Genomic DNA, 5,358 nt, shown 5'->3' with positions numbered 1-5,358 from the left:
ATAGTACTGCTGGTCATTTGACCGGCGGAGAGAATCTGAGACTTCAACTGATGAGAATCAGCTGATCTCAGCAGGTGTCACACACACCTCTGTACACGTGAGGCGTTCACTGACGCCCCCGACAAATGACCGTTCATTCATCTCCAGCTGTTTTTTCTCACTGGGATAATCAGGACATGAGAGATAATGAAGCTTCGTCTTCACAGCAACAATAAACATCAACTGTCTGCCCCCCCCAACACACACACACACACATGCAGAGTTTGAAATTAACCCATTACAACCCTTGACCCCCCATGAATTTACCTCTAAAACAACTCTGTCTCACCGCTAATGTATAGCTCACTGTGGTTAAAATTATAAATAGGCAATTGCCTTTAACATTAGTAAAACACAACTGTCTGTCCAGTGCAGATCGGTAACTCAGCTGCAGCCCGGCACCGACTTGTTCCTTATATTTAATTGAAGAAATAAAATAAATAGTTTTTTGCACATCTTTTCATTCATAAAATTACCCAAAATGAACACTAAGTAGATTTCTTAATTACTAAACAAATGATTTAAGAAGATTGAAATGATTCTGTCCCAAGTCTTTTGATCCATACGAGCGGTTGATTCCTAGATCTGTGATGTCATGAAGCTGCTAAAAATTAACCCATTACAACCCTTGACCCCCCCTCCCTCCTCCCTCCTTTATGCAAATGAGCCTCCAGACATCAAAGGAGGAGATGTTTCCTGAGTTTCGGCGTTGGGTCTGTGGTTTGGGCGGGTGGAGTTAGACCGGTGGAGAGCGTGTGGTGGTGGTGGTGGTGGGGGTGGGGGTGGGGGTTAGGGAGGGTGGGGGTCGTCACCACAGCTCATGGTCTGTAATTGTGGCTCAGAGAAGAGAAGTGACCTCCCCCCCACCCTCCTCCCTCCATTATTCTGTGGAGTAAAAATAGAACAAACCCGTGACCACAGAGAGAGAGAGAGAGAGAGAGAGAAAGGCTTCTGTTCTGTTCCATCATGAACTCAGAGTCAAGTGTTTTCTTCTTCTGTCTGCACTTCAGTTCACTAGGATAGTTCTGGTCCTGGTCCATAGATAGATAGATAGATAGATAGATAGATAGATAGATAGATAGATAGATAGATAGATAGATAGATAGATAGATAGATAGATAGATAGATAGATAGATAGATAGATAGATAGATAGAAGCTTCATTGTCATATAAAGAGGAATACGATGAAACTGCCGGTGGCCTCGAGTGTCGTAGACAAATATGCACAAAATAATAACGTACACAATAACACTGGACAGGATAAAAAAATAAATAAATAAGAATAGAGACAGAAAGTGACGGATTGAGAAACAAAAGAAACACACAGACAGGAAGTGGTCCAGTTGAGACCAGACTTCTGCAGGTTCTGGTTCTGGTTCTAGTTCTGGTTCTGCTGTGGTGCTTGGTCCTGAGTCGGCTGGTGGTCGGCTGGTCCCTGTTGCAGCTGTTTGCAGGTGACCGGTGATGTGACGCCTTCACTGACCTGATCTCAGCGTGAGAGATCTGATGTGTTCTGTGACCTCTCTCTCTCTCTCTCTCAATTCTTCATCAGTTTTTTCGCGTTTTTTGCTCCCCCCATCAGGACCACTTATTTAGGGGTCAAAAATGACTGGAATTCTCCTTTAAATAGTTTTAACCAAATTGTAACTGGAGGATTGGATTTATATAGTGAGCTTTTCACTTAAAATAATCTGATAGTGGAGCAAGTTTTTCTTCCTTATTATAACAAGCACAAAGAACTTGCTTTCACTGGCAGATTTTTCTACTTATTTCAAGTGAAAATTTGTTTGAAATGAGTGAAAATGATCTAAAAACAAGTGAATTTTTAGGTGATGATTCTTATTTAAAGTGGAAAGAGATTAGTTTTGACTAGAAATGAGACATTTTGACAAGAAATAAGACAAATATTCTTGGAAATATTTTGAGTTTTTGCAGTGTTTGCCTTGTAGATCTAATACTGGGCTTGAGGACAGTCTCTCTCTCTTTCTCTCATCTCTTCATCACTCTCCCTCCCTCCTCCCTCTCTCTGACTCACCTGTCTCCTTCTCTCCTTATATGGGCGGTGATGCTGCAGCAGGATTTCCCTACGTAACACGTCGACGTGTCGTGTCGCTCGTACGCTCGCTCACACGCTCGTACGCTCGCTCGCCCCCCTTCGGCTCCTCACTCACTCACTCTCTCACTCACCACGGCTCCTCCACGCAGCCGGCCAATCGGCAGCCTCCGTCTCCATCTGTCTCCATGGCGATGTGACGGAGGCGAGCTCAGAGATCCCTGCTGTCCCAGAATAAAGACTGCTATTCTGAGACACACACACACCTACACACACACACTGACCTGCTGCCACAGATTCTCACCAAAATGGATGAAGATGAATCCACCACTGAAAATAGTCTCACACACACACACACACACACACACACACACACACACAGAGACACAGACACACACACTCCCCTCCGTCACAGCAGACGTCGTCTCAGCTTCACTGATGTCAGATCAGTTTACACTCCGGGGTGTGAGCTGTTTGTTGTTTGTCCTCACACACACAAACACACGCACACACTCCCTGTTTATATTGTGTCTCCATGGTAACCGTCACCTGTAGGCTATAGCTACCTGTACCGGCTCATCACCACGGTGTCACCGACTGCGTCCCGTGGTTTCCTCAGAGACAAGTCAACATCAGGGCTAGAGCTGCGTTTCTAAACCCCCCCAAAAAAATGTGTCGCCGTTGCTGTCTAAACGAAAGGCACATCCCATAATATATTTTGTCGTTTTAACAGGGAATTATTGACTTTTATTTACTGTCACATCCTGAGATCAAAGGTCATCATAGCAACAAATGGTGAATTCTTCATAACATCGTGTTAGAGGCTGAAACATCTTCACATATGTTTATGGATTTATGTCTCTAAACATCTGTTAAACCTCTCGATGTCACCTACAACAACACTAGAGCTGCAACTAACGATTATTATCTTTATCGATTATTTAAACGATTAATCAATTAGTTGTTTGTTCAATAAAATGTTGAAAAATGTTGAAAAACACCAATCAGTGTTTCTCAAACCACCAGACGACGTCCTCAAATGTCTTGTTTTGTTCACAAACCAAAGAGAGACTCAGTTTATTGTCATAAAGGAACAAAGAAACCAGAAATATTCACATTTAAGAAGCTGAAATCAGAGAAATTTGACTTTTTTTCTATTAAAAAAACTATTAAAACTGATTATTAGATTATCAGAATAGCTGACGATTAATTTAATAATCGATTATTGTTCGATTCATTGATTAATTGTTGCAGCTCTAATGGAGTCATTCACTCATCGATCAACAAACAGAACAGGAACCAGCAGCTCCACTTCTGGTTCTGGTTCCTGGAAGAATGTTGCTATGACGACGACGATGATGGGATGTCAACATGTCTGTGTTTGTTTTCCTTCGGGGGGTTAAACAGGCTCTGATCATGTGACCTGACCAGACGCACACACACAGACACACACACACCTGTCTGCTCCGTGACAGCTGACACACAGCTGACTGCTGCCGTGACCTCTGACCTCTGACCTCACAGGCTGTGAGAACACACTGAACTTCCTGTTGGTTGTTGATGAGGTCACCGACGGAGCAGCTTCTTCTTCTCTTTCTACCTGGCTGTTGAAGATCTGATCGATCTGATTGGCTACTGTGCCTCTGACATCACAGACGTTCAGTGTGACTCAGTTTTATTCTGATGATGCGTTCACATGCAGCTGCACCAGAGGGACGACCCTTCACCACACACACACACATACTCTTCGAACTCTGACACGATGCGTTCACTGACCTGCTGACTAAACAGAAAAACCCAACTCTGAGTGTCTTAGGCTTAAAGGGATAGTTCAACATTTTGGCAAATTGGCCCATTGCCATAATCCCTATAGTCATAGCAGTAGGTTCGTTACCTTTAATTGTCGGTGCAAGCTGTTTTTAGAACGACGGAGCAGAGCCGTGAGCTGCTCAGAGCTACGCTACGGAGGCTCATGGGATTTCTTGGTTTCCCTCATCAAACTCATCAAATACACAATCCAACAACTCCACAACGCTCTGGTGGACAAGTTGTGACCTGCACATTCACCACGCTATGAGATAATAACAGAACGTTACCAGACAGAGTTGTTTCACAGGAGTATGGCAATGGGCCAATTTGCCGAAATGTTGAACTACCCCTTTAAATTTTGTCATTGTGGAAGCCGAGACACACTCGAAACCACGTCAACCATCGATTCAACTCACACTGTAACATTTTACCCACAATCCTCTGGGCCAACAGCCTGTGACGAACACGACTTCTGTGTTCAGTTTAAAACACTTTTGTTGTTTTTAGTGAGAATAAGTTTTTTTATGTATTTATATATTTCTACAGAAGTGGGAGGAGCTTCTGTGCAGGAGGCTCCGCCCACCTCCACCTGTAGTTCAGGTTCATGACGTCATTTAACACTGAGGCCACACACACACTCACACACACACACACCGTAAAAAATAAGGGGCTATGAAAACTCAAAAATTCTAGGTAATCGGCTGCAATAGATTTTTGCGTTTTGAGTCCAACTAAAACTCTCAAGTTTTGAAGAAAACTACATAAATTTAAGCAAACAAATTATCTTTTGTTGAGATAATTTTTGAGATAACTTATAAATTAACTTACAGATTACTTCAAATTTAGATTTTTTTTGAACACTTAAAATTTAGCAGTCTCAACTAATTATTTTTGTTTCAGATAAGTTACCTTTCAAATGCATCAAAACTCAACATTTGGAGTTGTACTTATATAAATACTCTCAAACATGATAAGTTACTAAAACAACAAATACCACAGACTCTCTATTTTCTCTCCGTTAGTTATTTATTGATCAGTAGAAAAAACAATGACTCATATTTTTAACTGTCATCATCATTTTTACATCCATCTGGTGACGTCGGCGTCAGTGCGTCGCTGACGTCGTCGAACATCAACAACAACACGTGGTGAAACATGACGTCAGGTGTGACATCACCTGCTCCACCTGCAGCTCAGGTAACAGTCTCAGTTCATCGTCACGGCGACGTCACGGTGACGTCAGTCGTAGAGAACTTCCTTCCTCCGCCTGTCGCTGCTGCTCCGGATCTGGTTCCTCCGGTTCGGTCCGGTTCGGTCCGGTCCGCTCTCTAACCCCGCCCCCCTGGGCCAACTCAAGCGACCAATCAGGGAGCAGGAAAGCCTGATCCGGCTCGATCCGGTTCGGTTTTCCGTATCTTTACTCAAACGCCGGTTCTCCTCATCAGCACGAGGACGGC

The 5,358-nt window shown here is 43.4% G+C and overlaps 1 protein-coding gene across 1 annotated transcript in view; it reads right to left on the bottom strand.

The window, feature by feature from the left end:
• Nucleotides 1–5,276: 5,276 nt before the first annotated feature.
• LOC146988763 (growth arrest and DNA damage-inducible protein GADD45 beta-like) overlaps nt 5,277–5,358 on the bottom strand; it is a 2,204-nt gene continuing 2,122 nt past the window's right edge. The window contains exon 4 of the mRNA XM_085774440.1: nt 5,277–5,358. This exon is cut by the window's right edge and continues 184 nt beyond it. The gene's annotated coding sequence lies outside the window, so the exon portion shown is untranslated.

Source organism: Trachurus japonicus, chromosome 4, assembly GCF_045865225.1.
Source record: "Trachurus japonicus isolate A0001 chromosome 4, Traja_1.0".
Lineage (NCBI taxonomy): Eukaryota > Metazoa > Chordata > Actinopteri > Carangiformes > Carangidae > Trachurus > Trachurus japonicus.
The sequence above is the reverse complement of the archived record's forward strand: the minus strand, read 5'-3'. Positions and strand labels throughout refer to the sequence as shown.